The sequence below is a fragment of the Capsicum annuum genome, chromosome 8 (assembly GCF_002878395.1).
Source record: "Capsicum annuum cultivar UCD-10X-F1 chromosome 8, UCD10Xv1.1, whole genome shotgun sequence".
In the NCBI taxonomy this organism is placed as follows: domain Eukaryota; kingdom Viridiplantae; phylum Streptophyta; class Magnoliopsida; order Solanales; family Solanaceae; genus Capsicum; species Capsicum annuum.
Genome location: NC_061118.1, coordinates 17,502,663 through 17,524,927, shown reverse-complemented (window position 1 = coordinate 17,524,927; position 22,265 = coordinate 17,502,663).

The window sequence follows — 22,265 nt, the reverse complement described above, 5'->3', positions numbered from 1 at the left end:
ACTATGAGGACCCCAATTTGCATTTGAAGAACTTCATCGAAGTGTGTGAACCCTTTGATATTACACACATAATCTAAGAGTCCATCCAGCTTTGTATCTTCCCATTTTCTTTAATGGGAAAGATGGTATTATGGCTTTGATCTCCTCTAGCCGAGTCTATCACTTCATGGGATGAACTCACCACAACTTTTCTTGATAGGTATTTCCCGCCATCCAAAATGCTCCAATTGAGGGATGAGATCCAAAAATTTAGAAAATTGAATGGAGATCCTTTTTATGAAATGTGATAAAGATTCAAGAATAAACTAACGCAATTTCCAAATCACGAGGTCCTGGAGAAGATGTTTCTCCAAATCTTCTACAAAGCTCTTGATCCATTCAACAAAATAGTGGTAGACAATGCGGCGGGGCGATCTCTTGTAAAGTTAAATTATTATGAGGCTTCAGATTTACCAAGAAAAATTGGGGATGGCATACAGGGATACTGAAGTGCCAAAAAGAGTCTCTAACTACCTCTGTGTTTGACAAGGAACAAAGGAATATGGATGAGGAAAGAGAGGATAATATGGAAAAAATGATGATAAAATTGAAGATTTGGACAAAACATGTGATGGGCATACCCACAAAGGTGGTAAATGCCATGGTATCCAAGGCCTATGATGAAGAAGAGGCCAAAAAGCTTGACGAGGATATTCGATATTTGGCAAATTATTCAAGGGGTTCCCGCCCCGCCTAGCAAAGGCAAGGTGGGAACCACATTTTGATGAAACGTGAGCATGACCATGGTTGGAGGAAAAGAGATCATGATTATGATCGGTATGTACCCCCTCACAATCGGTCGAAGAATAATGATCGTAGCACCGTCGACCCTGATAAGTATAAAACTAAAGATGTCTTGGCAAGGATTTTGATGAGAGTGGAACAAACGAACAAAATGTTCCATGAGATGAAGAGTAATTTTTTGCAACATAATTAAACCGTGGTGTCCCACTCTATCTTAATTAAGGAATCATAGACTCAAATTAGGTAAATTTCCACCCAATTGAATGCTAGGACAAAGGGTGGTCTTCCTAGTGACACTATTGTAAACCCCAAGAATGAAGATCAAGTTTTATCAATAGTTAATAGGAGTGGTAAGACCCTTGGTGATCGCTTGAAAGAAGATTCAGGTGAAAATATGCCTAAGGTTAAGTAAAAGAAGTGCTACCACTATCTCAAAAAGAAGAAGATGAACAAGAACCAGTGGAAGTTGACAAAGAGGTGGAGGAAAATGATAAAGCACAAAGTGATGTGATACCTTAAGAAATTTATGGCCAAGCTTAGCAACCTCTTTATAAATATCCCATTGCTTGAAGTGATCCAAGAGATCCTGGAATATGCTAAGCTTATGAATAAGTTGATATTAACAAAAATGCTCATCGAAGGTGAAATTATCGAGGTCACCCATGGTTGTAGCGCTATCATAAGTAGAAAAATTATGGAAAAGAAGGAAGACCCTAGAGCTTTTACCATCCCTTGCACCATTAGAATGCATATGTTTGCAAAAGCTCTACGCGACCTCGGTGCGAGTATAAACCTCATTCATTTTTTCATTTCCAAAAAAATCAAATTGTACACCCCAAGTCCAACATCTATGAGAGTTTTAATGACAAATCTACCTATCAAAAAGATTGGTCTAAATTTTATTTGATGTTCTAGTCAAAGTGGACAAATTTACACTTTCGGCGGACTTCGTGGTTTTAGATTGTGAAATAGACAAAGAGGTTCCCATCATTCTTGGTCAACCTTTTTTATCCATTGAAAGAGCCATTTTTGAGTTAGAGTTGGGTGAAATAAGGTTTAGAGTTCATGATGACGAAGTCTCTTTTCGAGTATGCAAAATAAAGAAATAATCTGTGAAACTTCAAGTGATTTTAGTGATTGATATTGAAATAGAAGAAGTGAATGAGGGGGTACTTGATGACCCAACTTGAGAAGAAAGGAAGACTTCGAGCCATGACGTAAACTAAGGCGCTATGTGGGAGGCAACCCACAAATACCACGAGAGTGGCTTGTATCTTTTATTTTCATTTTTGTAGAGTAGATTTTAGTTCAGTCAATTGAGTAACCCATGTATTTATGGCACTATAGAGTGTGTTGAATGAGGTTGAGAAGGGGAAAGTGTGAAATTTTTGTAGCTAAAGTGAATAGGGGAAAATTTATCCAAATGTGAAGTAAGTTGAATAGGGGAAAATAACAGAATAGAAATGCCCCTAGTTACCATGATTGCAGGACATTGGCCACGATCGTGGTCACCCATATGGATGCAATCACGGTTACCTACATGTTCGCGAACATGGATCACTGACTGCGATCATAATCATATTAATCATATAACCATTTGAACCCCATTTTCTCCCAACACTCCCTTCTCAACTATCCTCTCTAATTGGACCCAGTTTTGGCCAAATTGAGAGCATTTCAACAATATCCTTGCATTTCTCTTGCATAACTTATCCGATAGGTTCCTCGAATATATTCCTTAATTATGGGAAAATAGGCCATAGAATGCATATTATAGGGAAGTCCTCAAATGATATCTTTTAGGCTTAAATGCATCATAAATTATACTTGTGTGGTGTTTAGCTGATAGAATATGGTGTGCAAATAAGTGGGGAATTCTTAAGTACCGAATTTGTGTGTTAAATTAAGAAAAATGAAAAGTGCAAACCAACTACTCGATAGCTTTCCCATATGAGTATTCATAAATGGTTCTTGCATTCTAGGGGCATAATCGAGTACCTAGTGATCTTGTTCAATGCTTTTAGTGTAAATATTTGTTGTAGAACATTCTTTGTTCTTCAATTTTGAATTTTTGGACATTAAAATATTTGGATTAAATCTGGTCTCAGATACTGTAATTACGGTAACATGATTGTGGTTCTATGGCCTGTGATTACGGTAACCGAGGCTGATTTCCTGCCTATGTCAAAAAGTTTGCAATTCTAATTTTTGATCCAAACACCACTAAGTAATAATCTAATGAATTTTAGTGGACAACGTATCATAGTTTTTGCAGTAATTTGTCACTGATCGATGTTATTTTCGTTTCTATTATTTTTCAGGAGAATCTTATGGAAAAATATGATCATATTCGATTCATGGCACCCGAGTCCCATATTCACTTCTATGGTGATATTCTAACGACAAAAATGCTCTTGGATAGAGAAATATGCTTGGAGAATATGATGAAATAACTTTTGGTATTTTATGACAGGTTTGTGGCAGTAGGGTGGCAATGTTTCAACTCAAATCCTTGTAAGGCTAATGAGAAATGGGTCGGTAAATTCTATGCCAACCTTAGCATATTGTATTTCTTAGATCCATCCTACATGACTATCAAGATCCAGTGGAAAATGGTGGACATTAGACAAAGAAAATCAATGCTATCTATGGGCTTCAAAATAAAGACATAGGTGAGTTTGAAGAAAAAAGGTGCAAATCGGGAAGTTGGTTGGTAGAAAGACTATTCCCCAAGAAGGAAGTTTCATGTGTAGCAACCAAGCGTAACATCCACATGAATGACTTTATTTCCTGGCTCGTATATGGTTGAACATCATATGTAGTCGACTCTCCCCTTCCACCCACATGATAACAGTCCTAGATTTTTGGGCTCAAATGGTTGCTTGCAATTTAGATGACATTTCTTTGGATATTGGTCAGCTCATGGTTTCTGAGATAAAATTCTTCAAGAACTAAGGTGGGATACATTTCTTCTTTCCCACTTTGATTACTATGCTTTACAGAAGAGCTGGGGTTGATGAATACTCTGGAGGTACTTGGGTGAGCCCTGATACTTCTATCTATCCTTTATAAATTAAAAGAGATGGCACATCAGGCAAAAGAAAGAAAAGAAAGATCTATTTAGGAAAGTCAATGTGTAAAGAGTCTGAGTATTGTAAGCCATTCACCACTAAGACTCTTAAGGATATTGGAATTAATATTACGGCCATTAAGGATCTCTTGTCAAGTCTACCCCAAGGACCGAGGGAACTTTTCACTACTTATTTTTCATGTGTGTCCAGATCTGATTATGAGGAGTATCAAGAGGACCAAAAGTAGTAGGGAGCTACTATTTCTTGGATTAAGAGAGCGTATTCATACTTGGCAGAGTCATATCATGATCTCTAGATTATATAAGAGAAGATAGTAAAAAGGGAGACGAAGAGAGATGAGTTCTTTAGCAAGATGTGGAAGGGGGGTGAAAGGCCTATGGAAGGTCCTAAAACCCCATGATAGGCTAACTTCCTCCCGTGTGGAGAGTGATGATGAGGTGCCAGCTGAGTGGTTTGGTTTCGAGGATACCGATGATAATGCAGAGTCTACAGGCAAGAGCGGTTCTTGATTATGGGTATAGGGAGCACCCCTATCACTTATTATACTTTATTGGGTGTTTGTCTCTACATTTATTGGATTTGGGCCTCTATTATTGATATTTTTAGGTGTCTTTTATTCTTTTGGATAATTTTTATTTTCATTTGGGAGGTAATATTTGGGCCATCTGATGGTGCCCACATTTGCATGGATTAGTTATTTTGTTTCGTTGTTAGATTTTTGTGTTAACTTTATTTTGTTTGTGATAATATCTGGCAAGCATTTCCCTATGATAGATTGAGTGACTCATTCTTAAGGGTAAATCTTCGTGATTAGGTTTTTGATCCGTGGATGCACGAAAGTTTGAGTACCTATACCACCAAGGTCATAAATACAAGGGAAATCTGAGTACCTTTGGCATTTTAAGATTTGGGACCACACTATTACATATGGAAAAGTCTGAATAACCATATGGTTTGCCATGTAAAAGCCAAAATATAAGATGAAGGCTTATGTTGGTACCATAGTTAGAAAATTATGTGTTGTGCAAATGTAAAGAAAACATTCCCCTTCATCCAAAAAGTTTTCAAAAAATTCGAAGGCACAACCGTGAGCAATCATGTATAGACACTTTTTCTCTTTTTGTTACTCCAAAATTTTTGGATTGTAAAAAATTGGTAGATACTCCATTTTTGTCTCTAGAGGAAGGGGCAATTGAGCCTCCTTGGCAAATTTTGCATGCCATGTATAGTGATCTTATTTGGTCAAATCTCATGTGTACTTGTACCATCTAGAACTTGCTCCATTAGTCTCTCAAGGCTAATTTTGATTGTACTTGGTTGATGAGATGATCTTAGGCTATCTTTGTTACATTGGAAGTTCACTTTAGCCTAAATATCCTACCTTTGCATAGTAGTTATCCCTAGTCACCCACTTTGAGACTTTAGACTTTTCTTTGGCAAACACATTGAAAACCGTGAGCCTTTCAATTTTTATACCTCTTTTGAACCCTACCCTCCTTTAACTTAAAATTTCAACTTGAGGTTAAAAGCCTAAGTTGGGGTAGTGAAGATTGAAAGAGGTAACTTTGGGTCATGCAGTTATAATTGAGTGCCTATGAGCTTAAGTAATGTGAACAAATAAATAAGAAAAAGAAAAGGATCCAACATAGGAAAGAGAAGCACAAAGGGTGCAAGAAAAAGAAATGAAAAAAATGGGCAAACCAAGAAAATAAAAACGAGCGACATGTGTAAAGAGTAAAAACAAAAGAAGTGGCCCATGATCAAAAGTTGGATGGAATAATGTGATGTAGATTTTTAAGGAGGGTATAGCCATGTTGTTCCTAAAAGATATCCTACCCTACCCCGAACATACGTTACAAGTTCAAAAAGCCCTTCGAAAATTCAAACAAACTATTTTCATTGTAGTGGCGATTGAAAAATAGAGAAAATCCTATGGAATGGTACTTTTTATCATCGAGAGTTCTTTAGAGAGAGAGCATTTTACACTTAAGTTCCTTGTTACATAATTGATAACTTGGTATGTGGATCTTTCTTTATTGTGAGGAGGCTTGTAAATAAGTCGAGGCAAAAAGGAGTATAATGTAGTTGAGGTCAAAGGTGAGTCATTTCTGGAATATTAGTGATTATTGCATGGCTGCTCTTTAAAGTCTCTTGCATCTTTGAAAAATCATATTTTATGTTGAGGGGTGTTGTGGATAAAGTTTTGCCCATGTTTGAAGAGCTAAATTGTGGTATTAACTAAGATTGAACTAATTATGATAATTGGGTCATTCAATTTGGGCATGAATATGCATATTCTCATGGTAAGAGGAAGTGTTGCTTGAGGACAAGCAAAGCTTTAAGTTGGGGGTGTTGATGAGTGGTGAATTTACCGTTTATTTAGACTTATCATTCATGCACACAACTATAATTTTAAGACATAAATGAGACAACATTATGATTGAATGCACTAATTTCCACATTTTGTAGGTATACAGGTGATGAGATAGAAAGATGTGGAATTGAGATGAAAAGGAACAAAGAGGAAAAGAAAAGTGCAAAGTTGAATGACTATGTACAAAATGAGATTCAGTTACTATAATCGCAGTCTATGGGATATGATCGTGCACAGTCAAGAAGGTAAGCAACCACGATCGTATGGATCTACTCACTATCAGGGTAGCCACAGTCGCAGCAAATCCTGTGCAATCGTGGCAATGCGAGACTAAGCCCAGGGGTAGTTTTGTAATTTTCAGCAGCCAAGCCCAAATCCCTTAAAAGCCTAAAATCCTTTCCCATTTTTGAAATTATAGAGACTAGAAATATTTTTAATTTGAAATTGAAACCCAAAATTGGGCAATAATTTTAGTTTGATTTGGATACTTTAAACTTAGTAATTTCTTAAAGATTAAATGATTTACCCAACCCTTATGGTATATTTTTCTCTGCTTTCATCATGTGTAGCTATGTTTCATTGTCATAGGATTATGTTGAACTAAGGTGCAATTAGTGTGGATTGTGATGTATTTGTGTATATGCTATTTGGTTGATGAAGAGTTCTACTATTGTTTGATTGAATTGGTTTGGATTTGTGGGTGAAATCCCCAAATACTCAAAATAGGTCAGTGGGTGAAAACCCCAAATTCTTGAAAGCTCAAACCAACCTTGAGTGAGGGTTTTGGGTGAAGTTTTAGAACCCACATCATCCTTGAAAGAGGGATGTGGGAACCAAGGCAATAGTAGATAATTAATGGGTTTAGTTTGCTAATTCTCTTTATCTTAGATATAAAATTTATTATGAAGTTGACCATGCCTTGGGTATTTTTCTAGAAATAAGGATACCTAATTGAGGTATTAGGTGAATATAATTAACACACTAGTTAGGTAACTGAAAGGTTCAGTAAGTGAAATTCTTGAGGTTTTGTTGACAAGTTAGCCTCAAGGATCCTAGACCTATCCTACCATGTTGTTGAAAACTAGCATGTACATCAAGTTTACGCATACCCATACCTAATTTTCCCTTAGGTAGACATAATCCTAGGATTCTCTCTATACCAAAGATAAATTGTAATTATTGTGTAGTTAGCGGACATGAGTTACTGTTGACAAACACTCTTCTAAACCACTACCCCATTTTAAGTAATGTTTTTTTTACTTTATTTTAACTTTAGGTGTTTTCTTAGTAAGTCTTAAGACCCATAATAATAGAATTCTAATTTCACTACATTTGGATTCGACCTCAACAAAAGTTGGGAAATTAATAACGATCATCCTCTGTTAAATTATATGGTATAGGTAAGTGTTATCACCTGTCATGGCTAGGCCTTGGTTCGGTTCATGACAAAGATGGAATTAGAGCTTAGGTTTGGTGTCTTTGGGTGTCCACAAGGCCATATCAGTTAGAGTCTCTTTTATGGATGTGTAGCGGGCCAAACCTATAAGGGTGAGGCTATGATACATATAGGAATATTTCCCTTTCTTGTTATTATATTTTGGTCTATAGAGTCTAATATCTTAAATCTCATATAATACTTATTTATTCGTATTTCAAATCATGTCTTCAAGAAGATCTGATGTATGTGGAAATGCTTTTATCCCATCTAAGGACAATGTTGATGCAGCTTATTCTACTTATAGAATTTAGACCTAGTTTAGGGATCCAACTCCTAATTGCTCATATGGAGTTTCACCTATCCCTACTAGTCCTCTTCGGTCCCTTTCGACTGATGATGATTATTCCCCACCACCCCAAGAGGATATTTCTAATACTAAGTTTCACCGATCCATTCATATGTTGACCCAGTTGGTGACATCTCAGTCACATTTGTTGTCTTTTGGTACTACTATGAGTTTTTTTTAGGCAAATTGAGTTGACAAGTTTATGAGGATCAATCCTCTGACCTTTTACTGGATCTATGGTTGAGGATGATCCTAAAGAAATTATAGATAAGATAGAGAAGTTTTTTTGGGTTATCCATGCTTCTGACTCTAAAGATGTTCAATTCATCGCATATCAGCTAAAGGATGTATCATATTAGTAGAATTAGGAGTGGGATCAGTATAGGGGTGATGATGCAGAGTAAGTACTATGGGATGAATTCTCGGGTGCTTTTCTGGATTATTTCTTTTCTATATCATCGAGTGACCATCATTTTCAAAGAAATAGTGGATTTAGGGTACAGGGTACCCATTCTCAGGCTAGTGGAGCTCAGTTAGCCCTGTCTTATCCCCTTTACTAATTTTCTGGGTAGGTATATCATGGATTTTGGGAGAAGATAAGGAATAAGTCCTTTAAGTATGCTCAGCTAAGCCACATATAATGGGATTTCCATCAGTTAGGGTTGATATATTCTAGTTGTAAGGTCTTTAGTTCCTATACCAAAGGGTGCTGCTTTGGGCTCTGACATTGGTTAAAATTACCTTTATTCTCTTTCCACTCTTCAAGAATTTGAGACATCTCCGACTGTTGTCACTAGTATGTTACAGCTCTTTTCTTGTGAAGTGTATTGTATACTTAATCTAGGGTTTTCCATTTTTATGTGACCCCTTATATGACTATTCGTTTTGGTTCTGGTCTCAAATGTATTCTAGATTATTTTTCTGTGTCTAGTTTGGTGGGTGATTCTATGATTATTAGTAGAGTCTATAGGCGTTGTGTTGTATCTATCTGTGGTAGAGAGACCTTGATAGACATGATAGAGTTGGATATGGATGATTTTTATGTGATTTTAGGGATGGGCTAGTTTCACTCGTGCTATGCGACTCATGATTGTATCACCCAAAGGTTCAGTTTCCAATTCCCAAATGAACCGGTGATTTAGTGGGTAGGTAATTCCTTAGTTCTTAAGGGAAGGTTAATTTTGTATCTTAGAGCCCAAAGGTTAATCTCCAAAGGGTCTCTATACCATTTAGTTCATGTTAAATATTCTAGTTCTAAGGGTCCTTCATAGCAATCTTTCTCGTATTCTGTGAATTTCCCAAAGTGTTCCCCGATGATCTTCCTAGTGTTTCCCCTGATAGAGAGATTGATTTTGGGATTGATCTTCTTTTGGAAACTCGTCCTATCTCTATCCCTACCTATAGAATGGCTCCAGCCGAGTTGAAAGAACTTAAGGAGCAGTTAAACGACCTTCTTGACAAGGGATTTATTCATCCTAGTATTTTCTCATGAGGTGCTCCTATGCTCTTCATGCGTAAGAAGGATGAGTCCCTCTAAATGTGTATAGATTACCGCAAGCTAAATATGGTGACAATGAAGAATAAATATCCTCTTCTAAGGATTGATGACCTATTTGACTAGCTTCAGGGTGCTAAGTACTTCTCTATGATTGATCTTTGGTCGGGTTATCATCAGCTGGAAATTAGGGAGATGGATATGCCTAAGACTATTTTTCATACCTGGTATGGCCATTATAAGTTCTTGAACATGTATATTTTCTTGAATAATTCCCCTATGACAGTTATAGATCTTATGAATCGATTCTTCTATTAGTTTCTGGAAATATTCATAATTGTTTTCATTATTGACATCTTGGTGTATTTTAAGAGTAAGGAAGATTATGCCTATCATCTCTGAGTAGTGTTGCACACCCTTAAGGATAACTGATTGTATGCTTAATTCTCTAAGTGTGAATTCTAGTTTAATACTATGATCTATCTTGGTCATGTTATACTAGTGAGGGGATCATGGTGGATCCACTGAGAGTATAGGCAGGTAAAAAGTGGCCTAGATCCATAACTCCAATTGACATTCGGAGCATTTTGGGTTTAGCCAGTTATTATAGGAGGTTTTTGGAAAGATTCTGTTCTATTGTTGCCCTATTGAGTAAGTTGACATAGAAAAGGTAAAGTTCTTGTGGTCGAATACTTGTGAGGGTAGTCATGAGAAATTGAAGGATAAGTTGACTTCAACTCTAATTTTGACTCTACTTGAGGGTATCGAGGTTTTTTTTGTTTATTATGATGCATACCATGTGGGACTTGGTTGTGTTTTGATTCACTATGGGAAGGTAATTGGATATGCTTCTAGGTAATTAAAAGTTCATGAGAAGAATTACCCGACGCATAACTTAGAATTGTTCGTTATGGTCTTTGCTTTAAATATTTTGCACCATTATCATTATGGGGTCATGTTGATATCTACTCAGACCATAAGATCTTGCAATATGTGGCTACCCAAAAGGAGTTGAATCTCAAGTAAAGGAGATTACTTTAGTTGCTCAAGGACTATGATATGAGTCTTCCCTATCATCCAGCTAAAGCTAATGTGGTTGTTGATGCCCTTAGTAGGTTATCTATGGAAAGCTTATCTCATTTGGATAAGGAGAAGCAAAAGTTGGTGAAGGATATTCACTGATTAGCTAACCTTAGGGTTCATCTCTTGGACTCTAAGGATAGAGATGTAAAGTAAAAGAAAAGCAGATTTTCGATATGATCTTGATGTGAATTAAAGATGATGTGGGCCACCAAAAAGTGATGGTTTTTAAGATTGGTGGTGATGGTATCTTAAGATACCAAGGTAGATTATGTTTCCCCAATGTTGACAAGTTGCACGATAGCATCTTAGTCGAGGCTTATGAATTGAGGTACACTGTTTATCCTATCTCAATAAAGATATACCATGATTTGAAAGAGATCTACTGGTGTAATAACATGATGTGAGATGTGGTGAATTTTGTGGCCAAGTGTATGGTTTGTAAACAAGTGAAGGTGAAGCACTAAAAACTGGGTGGGTTGACTCAAGAGATTGTGTTGCTCAAATCGAAGTGGGAAATGATCAATATGGATTTTGTTACTGGTCTTCTATGGTCTCTCCATCAGATTGATTCAATTTGGGTCATTATGGATAGGATGACTAAGTCTGCTCATTTCTTACATGTGAGTGCTAATTTCTCTACTGAGGATTATACAAAGTTATTTATTCAGGAAATCATCAAGTTGCATGGTGCGCCTATTTTTATTAGATCTGATCATTATACTCAGTTTTCTTGGCACTTTTGGTGTTCTTCCCAGAAAGGTTTGGGGACTAAGGTCAACCTTAACACCGCTTTTCATCCTCAGATAGATGAATAAGTAAAGAAGACTAATAAGACTAAAGGATATATTAAGGTCTTGTGTGTTTGACTTTAGTGGTAATTGGGTTGATCATTTTCCTCTCATAGAGTTTGTGTATAATAATTGCTATCACTCAAGTATTGGGATGGCTCCTTTTGAAACCTTATATGGTAGGAGATGTTGTTATTCTATTATGTCATTCGAGGTTAGGAGGCTGGGTTGTTTAGACATGATTTAGTTTATTAGACCATGGAAAAGGTGAAGGTAATGCGAGATAGGCTTAAGACTGCCCAAAGTCACCAAAAGTTCTATAAGAACGTGAGGCAAAGGGAGTTGGAATTTGAAGTTGGCAATTGGATGTTCTTGAAGGTGTATCCCATGAAGGGAGTGATGTAGTTTGGAAAAAGGGGAAGCTCAATCCCTATTATATGGGTCCTTATTTGATTTTAAAGATAATGGGTAATGTGGATTATGAGTTAGAGTTGCCTCCCATTTGGGTTCCATTCACCTGTTTTTTCATAATTCAACATTGAGAAAGTGTGTGGGTGATCCTTCCCTGATGGTTTCACTGGGAAGTATTGGTGTTTCAGACTCCTTTTCATATGAGGAGGTCCCAATTATGATCTTGGATCCGCAGTTCAGTCGGTTGCAAACAAAGGTTGTATCTTTGGTGAAGATTCAATGGAGTAACCAAAATTTGAAGAAGTTACTTGGGAAGCTGAAGATTATATGAAGTCCAAATACCCATTCTTGTTCCCCATTCTAGATACTCATTCTTAAGGTATGTGTTATTCTTACCATCCTTGTTTTTCTGTCTTTGCTAAAGGTAAGTGTGGGTAAGTTCTATGTTAAATTGTGCTAATGGATGCCTTGACCCATCATTCAATGATGAATGATCCTAAGGGGGGAGAATGTGACATCCCAGATGTTAGCCATTAAAAATTCTAAGTAGTTAACTTCACTGTCCTAACTACGACTCCCTCTATGAGTGATAACAAGTCATTATGGGTCATAGGACCCCAATCATAGGGTATATAGTAAAGGTATCCCAAGTTACTATCCTGACAACAAGTGGGTCCTAATAAGTTGTAAAGACTCTAAATAAGTCATATGGCCCCATCAATACCCAAATCAGTATATGTCCTAAGTGGTTCTACCTTGAATATTATTTGGACACTATGAATCGTAAGGTTAAGTAAAGAGTCATATGGTGTGAATCATAGGGTAATCATAGAAGGGTCCTTCAGCTAATGTCTTGACTGCGACTAATGGTGATGAGCCACAATGTGTCCTTACGAGTCGCATAGTGACCTATATTCACTGGCAATAATTTTTCAACTCTTAAGTTGGTGGAATTTTGGACATTTCCCTCTTCCCTCACTTAATACCCATGACCATAAAACACCATTGGGATATTATTTTCAACGCATTAGCACTCAAAACACTCTCTACAACTCTCCAAACTCTCCAATCTCAAGATACTTAGAGTTTCAAAGAAGTTTGTCATCTGAGGGATTAAGGGTTAATTTCTCTTCATAAATCTTGGTATTTTAGACATGTTACTCTCCCTCAATGATTACTTTGTGAAACAATATGCTTTACATTGTTCTCCATGTGGTTTTGATGTTGGTCTTGGAAGATAGGTTGAGGGGTTTGAATGATTGTTGTTTATGTGATGTTTCATGTCTATATATGTATTGTCTATGTTTTATATGGTGGTTTTTAAATCAATTTGATGCATGGGTATGGTGACTGAACACATAGATTTTGGTTTTCCCAAACTTGTTGAATATCTAAAATTGAATTGGTAATAACCCCTAACCAATTTTGTGAAAGCAGTTTTAGTACGAGCAAAATTGCTTTGAACTATTTTTGGAACAATTGCATGATAAAGTGGTTCTTGAAATATGATGGTTTGATTTAATGAACTAAAGGATCCAGTTTCCTCCATCTTGTATTAATGAAAAAAGGGAGTCATTTTCCTAAGTCAATGGAATTATAATGGCATGTTCATGTTACCTTGCAAGTACAGTTGGTATGAAGAAACCAACAATATATGCCAAAATGTGTATTGTAATTCAATGAATGGGAATGTGCGATAAATGTTTTAATGGGGATTAAAAGAGGCTTGTGTAGCTAGGCCATGAAAGTGGTCATCCCAAGGGACCAATATCGGAAATTAAAAGAGGCGCCTGGGGATAGAGTCCCCTTGCTTGTGACTGGGTGGTTCGAATCCACCTTATTATATGATTGGGAGGTTTGAGTCTGTAATACCCATGCCTTTTTCCTAGCTAGAAATCATCTCAAGGATGGTAGGACTTACTTTAAAATGTAAACCTATATTTGTACATATGGTATTTTTTAGATTTCCACTTTCTATCACTTGGGAAATTGAGTGAGCTTTCAAACGGTACCAATGTTGTCCAAATCCGACATCAGACAAGGAAGTTATAGATTTTTACTTGGAGTTGTCGAAAATGCCCAGGTATGACGGCCAAGTTGACGGACCGCCGCATAAGTGACGGACCGCCACTTTGACCGTCACAACCGAGGCAGTTGAGCCACGTACCGAATAAGGACTGATAAACGAATTGACAGACCATCAAAGTTGTGACAGATCGTCATCCAGGCCGTCAACTCTTATCCACTAAACCCCATTTCTGGTCCATATCTGATGGGCTAAGTGATGGACCACCAAGTGTCGAACGAGCCATCATTCGGACTGTCACACGCCACGTTTAGTTTATTTCCAGGTCATTTTAATAAGGGTATTTTGGTCACTTACCACTCGCCTATATATATACCCAGATATGTCTGAATTCAGCCATTTTGCTCATTATTATTTCACAAACAAAAAATAGGGTTTCTCTCTAAATTTAATCTCTAAGAACAAGACCCAATCTTCTTCAAGAATCAAAGAATTATAAAACCATTCAAGTTCAAAAATGTCAAGAACCTTGAGTTAGGTATGCGTAGTGTTCATCAATGGACCCCTTTCGTTCATAGAGTTCAAGAACCATGCTTTTAACTAAGAAACTTTGATTTTGTTGTTGTTATGTGATGTTGTTCATGTTAATGATCATTGTTTAAGCTTCAAGCTATTAATTAAAGTTGACTTCCAAGATGTATGCATGCTTGTAATTAAAACCCATGAATTTGGGTGGTTCAAGATGATTAAAATTATTGAGAAAACCTATACCCCAAAGTGTGCATGAAAGGTGTTTGTTAGAATGCCTAGAATGCTAAAAATCATGTTCCCATGACCCCATAGTATTTAAATAACAAGCTATGTTAACTCTTAAGATGATTCCACATGAACTTCCATGCTATTGATATGTGTTGCTAGTATGATTATGCAATGAACATGATATTAAGGTTGTGCAAGTTCTTCCATGTGACATGAAATCCTTTCCATGCAATACATTGTTGATAATCATGCTTAGTATGAAATCCCTTATGTACGATATTTTGAATTGTGGACTCAAATCTTATGATCAAGTCATGTCATGTGTGTCAGTTTCCTTCCATCGAGTCATGGGGGTATTCGTACTCAAAAAATATAGTTGTGTGCCTAGAGCCAAGTCACATTACCCTAATAATCTCATTCAAGCCATGATCTATAGAACTCAGTCAGTCATGTGACTCAGGAAACTTCCGAAATCTCATGATCTCAGCAAAATCTCAGATAGTAGTGCTATTTAGTCAGCCAATGGAAGTCAGTTACTCAATCCATATACAATCAGTTAAATCATGTTCATTCTCTTCAAATAGGAGTAGAAGTTAGCACCGAGTGAACCCAAGTATAGGAACTCACCGGCCAATTTAGGGTGTGATTCTTAGCAGTCATCCTTGTGTTCCAGAACTACGTAGCCAGCGTAGGTTTAGACATCTTAACCTATCAGACTAGGGTTGATGAGGTGGCTTAACCTATTAGTTTCGGGTTTCCACCATTCTCATTTGAGTACCTGCTAGATGAGGGTCACTGACAACTGCCCTTACCAGTGGTGCGGTATTGACACCCTTCCATTTGGGGAAGAAATTGGACCCCAACTTAGTTATATACATTATTGGGGCATGTCGGTTAAACAACTACCTCCCACAGTTTCAGGCTTATTCTTAGTAAAAGAACTCAGATAGTTCTTCAGATAGCGGTATACCAAGACTGCCAGATACAATCAAATTTAGTTATAGTACGGAACTCAGATAGTTCCATCAGACCCAGGACTATCAGATACAGTCACCCATGTTGACAAAACCATAGTTTCATTCATGTCAGAAATCAGTAAATCATGTATTAGCGTCTAGATCCACTATTAATTATTTACATTTCCTGTTATTATATATGTATGTTTGCACTTTCACGTTCATATTAGTGTTAGTTAGCATTGCTCATGCATGTAAACCATTTTCATTTAGACTACCTCACTCGTATACTCAGTACTCCAGTTGTACTGACGCATTTGCGCTATGGTGCTTTCTTTTTATGTTACACCATAGGTTCAGAGAAACGAGTTTTAAACCAGCAGTAGCATTTGCATTCCAGTATATAGAGCTGCAGTGAGTCCTGTTCATTCGAGGACAATATGATACGATTAATTTATTATTTCAGTTAGTTTTCAGTTTACGGAGTTAGTTGGAGACATGTTCCTTCAACTCCTTATTCAGTCAGTACTTCGACGCTTTAAGATAAAGTTCAGATGTAGTTCAAATTTGATTCAATTTTAGTTATTTTAGGTATTTTTCACCCATATAGATGTTATTTTACCAGATTCTTTATTCAGTTGAACCTTATGGCCTGTATGTTCATATTTTCCGTATTATTATGTTATATATTGAAATGTAGGGGCATAGATATCAGCCAAGGTTTAGCTTGTGGTCCCTCGAGGTCATGAGCACCATGTAGCATTCTGGTTCTGAAAATCAGGGTGTTACAAACTTAGTAACAGAGCCTAAGGTTCAATAGAGTCTTAAGAAGTTTGGAAGCCGCATGTAGTAGTGTCTTGTAAATGGGTGTGTTGCGCGCCACATTTATGTATAGGAGTATATAAGATGTTTTAGGAACAGTTTCTCTTCTTTCAGTATTCGTGTTGTTCGAGTGAGCATAATCTCAAGTTAAACTCTCAGTTTAAATTGTTCTTCTCTTATTTCAGAACATGCATCCAAAGAGAAGAAACCAGCCAGTTCCTTAGCCCGAAGACACTTTGGGAGAGCATGTTTCTCATGCGGAGTTTAGAGACAAATTCAAAACACTTTATCAGTCCGTGGCTGCCCAGAATGAATGGCCACCAGTTATTTTGGCCAATTTTGTAGCAGCTAGAATTCGTGACTTCACCCGAATGAACCCTCTATCTTTCTTCGTGTCTAAGTATGATGAAGACCCTCAGGATTTCATTGACCATGTCCAGAAGGTCATTGATATCATGGGAGTTACTTATGTTCAGAGCATCGAGTTAGACGCATACCAGTTATAGGATGTTGCTCACACTTGGTACAAACAGTAAAAGTTTGGGAGGTTATAGGATGCAAGTCCTATAGAGTAGAAGCAATTTGTCACTGCTTTCTTAGATAGATTCTTTCCCCAAGAGCTGAGGGAGGCCAAAGTTCTTGAGTTTATCAACCTCAAGAAGGGAAATGTGATGGTTAGGGAGTATTCTCTCAGATTTACTTAGCTAGCCAGATATGCCCCTCATGTGGTTACAGACAACAGGGCTAAGATGAACAAGTTCATGTCAGGAGTGAATGATAGCATAGTAAATGAGTGTAGATCTGCAATGCTAAATAGTGATATGAATTTAGCCAGAATCATGACCTATGCTTAGAAAATAGAGGAACAAAATGTTAGGGCTATGGAGAGGCAGAATAAGAGAGCAAGATCAGGCAGTTTCAGTTTTGTTCAGTATAAATCAGAGGGAGAAAAGCATTCCTAGTTTTTTCCCAAGTCATCAGCTCCAGTTCATTCTTCAGCGAGTGCTCCAGCTCTTAAGTTCAGAGATAGAGCACCCGGCTCTAAACCTCAGGGCAGTTTCAGCAATGCCCTAACTAATCCCCTATGTCAAACTTGTGGTAAGAACTACTAGGGTGTTTGCAGAGCCGGTAGTGATGTTTGTTTTGGTTGTGCCAAGCCAGGCCACAGAGTCAGAGATTGTCCTCAGTCCAGTTATCAAGGTTAGGAAAATCATTCCACAGCTCTATCCGGTCACCCAAACCAGCAGGGTGCCACTTCTAGTGCTACTAGTGAGCAACGCCTAAATACACTCTATACTCTTCAGACTCAACAGGATCAGGAAAATTCCCCTGATGTCATTACTGGTACGTTACAAATTTTGCATGTTCATGTTTACGCTTTGCTAGATCCAGGTGCATCATTTTCTTTTGTCACTCTATACATAGTAGTCAATTTTGAAATCAGTCTCAAAATTTTAGTAGAGCCCTTTTCAGTCTCTACTCCAGTGGGTAAAACCATCATAGCTCAGTGGGTATACAGGAACTGCCTGGTTATGATATTTCAGAAATCCACGTTAGTAGATTTAGTCAAATTAGAGATGACTAATTTTGATGTCATTTTCGACATGGATTGGCTTTATTCCTGCTATGCCACAATCAAATGTAGAACCCAGATAGTTCAATTTTAGTTCCCGAATGAGCCCATCCTAGAATGAAAGAGTAGTACTTCATCTTTCAGGGGTCAGCTTATTCCTACCTTCGGGTAAGGAGAATGATTTCTAAAGGGTGTGTGTATCATCTCGTGCATGTTAAAGATTCTAGTTTCGAATATCCTAGCCTTGAATCAGTTCCAGTTGTTAATGAATATTCAGACGTCTTTCCTGAAGATCTTCCAGGCATTCCCCCCAAAAAGAAAATAGACTTTGGCATAGACCTTCTCCTAGATACTCAACCTATTTCTATTCTACCATACCGAATGACACCAGCAAAACTCAAGGAATTGAAAGATCAGTTGAAGGATCTCTTAGATAAGGGATTCATCAGGCCCAGTGTTTCCCCATACGGTGCACAAGTCTTATTCATAAGCAAGAAAGACGGTTCTCCCAAGATGTGTATTGATTATCATCTGCTCAACAAAGTCACGGTCAAGAACAGGTATCCACTTCTTAGAATAGATGACTTGTTTGACCAACTTCAGGTTGTCAGTTATTTCTCCAAGATAGACCTCAGATCAGGTTATCATCAGCTCAAAGTTAGAGAACGTGACATCTCGAAGATAGCTTTCCGTACTCGGTATGGTCACTTCAAATTTTAGTCATGTTCATTGGTCTTACCAATGCCCTTGCAGCTTTCATGGACTTGATAAACTGGGTATTCAAGTAGTACTTGGACATGTTTGTCATAGTTTTCATAGATGATATTCTGGTCTATTCTCACATAGAGCATAATCATTCAGACTATCAGGAGTTTCTTGGATTTTGCTGGCTATTACAGACGCTTTGTCGAGGGATTTTCTTCTATTGCATCTCCTATGTCTAGATTGACTCAGAAGAAGGTTAAGTTTCAGTGGTTAGATTCTTTTGAGAAGAGTTTTTAAGAGTTGAAGACTCGACTCACCTCAGCCCCAGTTCTAACTCTTCCAGATGGTTTAGATGGTTTTGTAGTCTATTGTGATCCGTCCAGAGTGGGTTTAGGTTGTGTCCTCATGCAGCATGGTAAGGTCATAGCCTATATCTCCAGAGAGCTAAAGCCCCATGAGAAGAATTATCCTACTCATGATCTTGAGTTAGCAGCCGTAGTATTTGCCTTAAAGATTTGGAGGCATTATCTATACGGAGTTCATGTAGATGTCTTCATAGATCATAAGAGTCTCCAGTATGTCTTTTCTCAGAAATATATTAATCTTCATTAGAGAAGGTGGTTAGAGCTTTTGAAAGATTTGACATGAGTGTTCTTTATCATTCGGGCAAGGCCAACGTTGTGGTCGACGCTCTCAGTAGACTCTCCATGGGTAGTGTTTCTCATGTAGAGGATGGTAAGAAGAAGATAGCCCATGAAATTCATCATCTTACCAGACTAGGCATTCTCTTAGTCGACTCTTTAGAGGGTAGTGTATGTGTTCAGATAAGTTCAAAGTCATCTCTAGTTTTCGAGGTAAAAGAAAAGCAAGACAGAGATCCCAGCCTTGTCAAGCTAAAAGAGTCAGTTCAGAATCAGAAAGTAGAGGCTTTCTCCCAAAGGGGGAGAAGGTATTCTTCATTGTCAGGGTCATCTATGTGTTCTAAGTATAGATGACTTCAGGTAGTGAATTCTTGTAGAGGTGCATGGTGCGCGATACTCTATTCATCCAGGGGCCACTAAGATGTACCGGGGAGATCTATTGGTCGATTGGTATGAAAAGAGATATTGTAGAGTTTGTAGCTAAGTGCTGTACATGTCAGTAGGTTAAGATAGAGCATCAGAAACCTAGTGGATCCATACAGGAGTTCACCATTCCTACTTGGAAGTGGGAAGAAGTGAACATGGATTTCATGATGGGTTTGCCTCAAACTCGTCAACAGCATTATTCAGTTTGGGTCATTGTAGATAGAATGACCAAGTCAGCTCATTTCCTTCCAGTTCGTTCCTCTTATTCAGCTGAGGATTAGGCCAAACTCTATATCAGGGAGTTGGTCAGATTACACGGTGTTCCATTATCTATTATCTCAGACAGAGATACACAGTTCACCTTTTACTTTTGGAAAGCATTCAAAAAAGTTCTTGGTACTCAAGACCATCTCAGTACAACATTTCATCCTCATACACATGTCCAAGCAGAGAGGACTATTCAAACTCTTTAAGATATGCTAATGGCATGTGCGATTGATATCAATAGAAGTTGGGACGACCACTTGCCCTTGATTGAGTTTGCATACAACAATAACTATCATTCCAGTATTCATATAGCTCCATTCAAAACTCTCTATGGTAGGAGGTATAGATCTCTAATTGGTTTGTTCAAAGTTAGTGAGGCCTCAGTCATCGATCCTGACTTAGTATTCGATGCCTTAGAGAAAGTTTAGTTGATCAGAGAGAGACTTTGGGCTGCTCAGAGCCGACAGAAGTCTTATGAAAATATTCGTAGAAAGGATCTCAAGTTCAAGGTCAATGACTATGTCTATCTCAAAATCACTCCCATGAAGGGAGTGAAGAGGTTCGGCAAGAAAATGAAACTCAGTCCCCGTTATATCGGTCCTTTCAGGTTTCTAAGTCGCTTCAGTAAAGTAGCCTATGAGCTCAAAAATCCTCCAGATCTAGCCTCAGTTCATCTGGTCTTCCATGTCTCCTTGCTTAAGAAGTACATAGGTGACCATCTATTGTATTCCCTATTCAAAACATTGATGTTCAGGACAACCTCTCTTATGAGAAGATTCCCATCGAAATTTTAGACTATTAGATTCGTAGGCTGAGGAACAAAGAAGTCCCTCAAGTCAAAGTTCTTTCGTAAAATCAGTTCGTTGAGGGAGCTACTTAGAAAGTAGAAGCATACATGCATACCAAGTAACCTCACCTTTTCTCTGCCAACCAAGATAAAGCTCAAGCTAACAGTTCTCCTTAAGGTTATTCAGTTTCACATTCAGCATTCAATACAACTTGATATTTCATTTCATGTTCATGTTCCATCACAAATTTGGTATCAAGTACCATTCCATATTTAGTCATGCATACATGTATTAGTCCAGTAAATAATCATGCATCAGATATGCATTCTTATTGCGAGAACTTTAGTCATCCATTCATGAATGAGTTACATGTGCATCAGATGTGCATGTTCAGTATAATGCATTCAATTTGTCATTCATAAGATCATGTTCCACTACTCAAGTTTAGATTATTGTTTCCCCTCTTCGTCAGTTCTATACGACGAAGAGTGTTCTCAAGGAAGAGATATTGTAATACAATGCCTTTTTCCTAGCTAAAAATCATCTCAAAGATGCTAGGATTTACTTTAAAATGCAAACCTATCTTTGTACATATGGTATTTATGATATTTTCACTTTCTATCATGTGGGAAATTCAGTTAGCTTTCCAATGGTACCAATTTTGTCCAAATCCGACATCAGACAAGGAATTTATGGATGTTTTACTTGGAACTGTCGGAAATGCCCAGGAATAACGGCCAAGTTGACGGACCGCCACATAAGTGACGGATCACCACTTTGACCGCCACAGCCAAGGCAATTGAGATACGTACCAGATAAGGACTAATGGACGAGTTGACGCTCCATCAAAGTTGTGATGCACTATCATCCAGGCCATCAACTCTTATCCACTGAACCCCATTTTTGGTCGAGATCTGATGTGCTAAGTGACGGACCATCAAGTGTCGGACGGGCCATCGTTCGGACCGTCACACGCCACGTTCAATTTAATTCCAGGTCATTTTAACAGGGGTATTTTGGTCACCTACCACTCGCCTATATATATACACAGATAAGTTCGAATTCAACCATTTTGTTCATTATTATTTCACAAACAAAAACTAGGGTTTCTCTCTAAATTTAATCTCTAAGAACAAGACTCGATCTTCTTCAAGAATCAAAGGATTTCAAAGCCTTCAAGTTCAAAAACTTCAAGAACCTTGAGTCAGGTATGCGTAGTGTTCATCTATTGACCCCTTTCATTCATAGAGTTCAAGAACCATGCTTTTAAATGAGAAACTTTGATTTCCTTGTTGTTATGTGACGTTTTTCATGTTAATGATCATTGTTGAAGCTTCAAGATATTAATTAAAGTTGACTTCCATGATGTATACATGCTTGTAGTTAAAAACCATGAATTTAGGAGTTTCAAGATGATTAAAATTGTTGAGAAAACCTATGCCGTAAAGTGTGCTTGCAAGGTATTTGTTAAAATGCCTAGAATGCTAAAAAT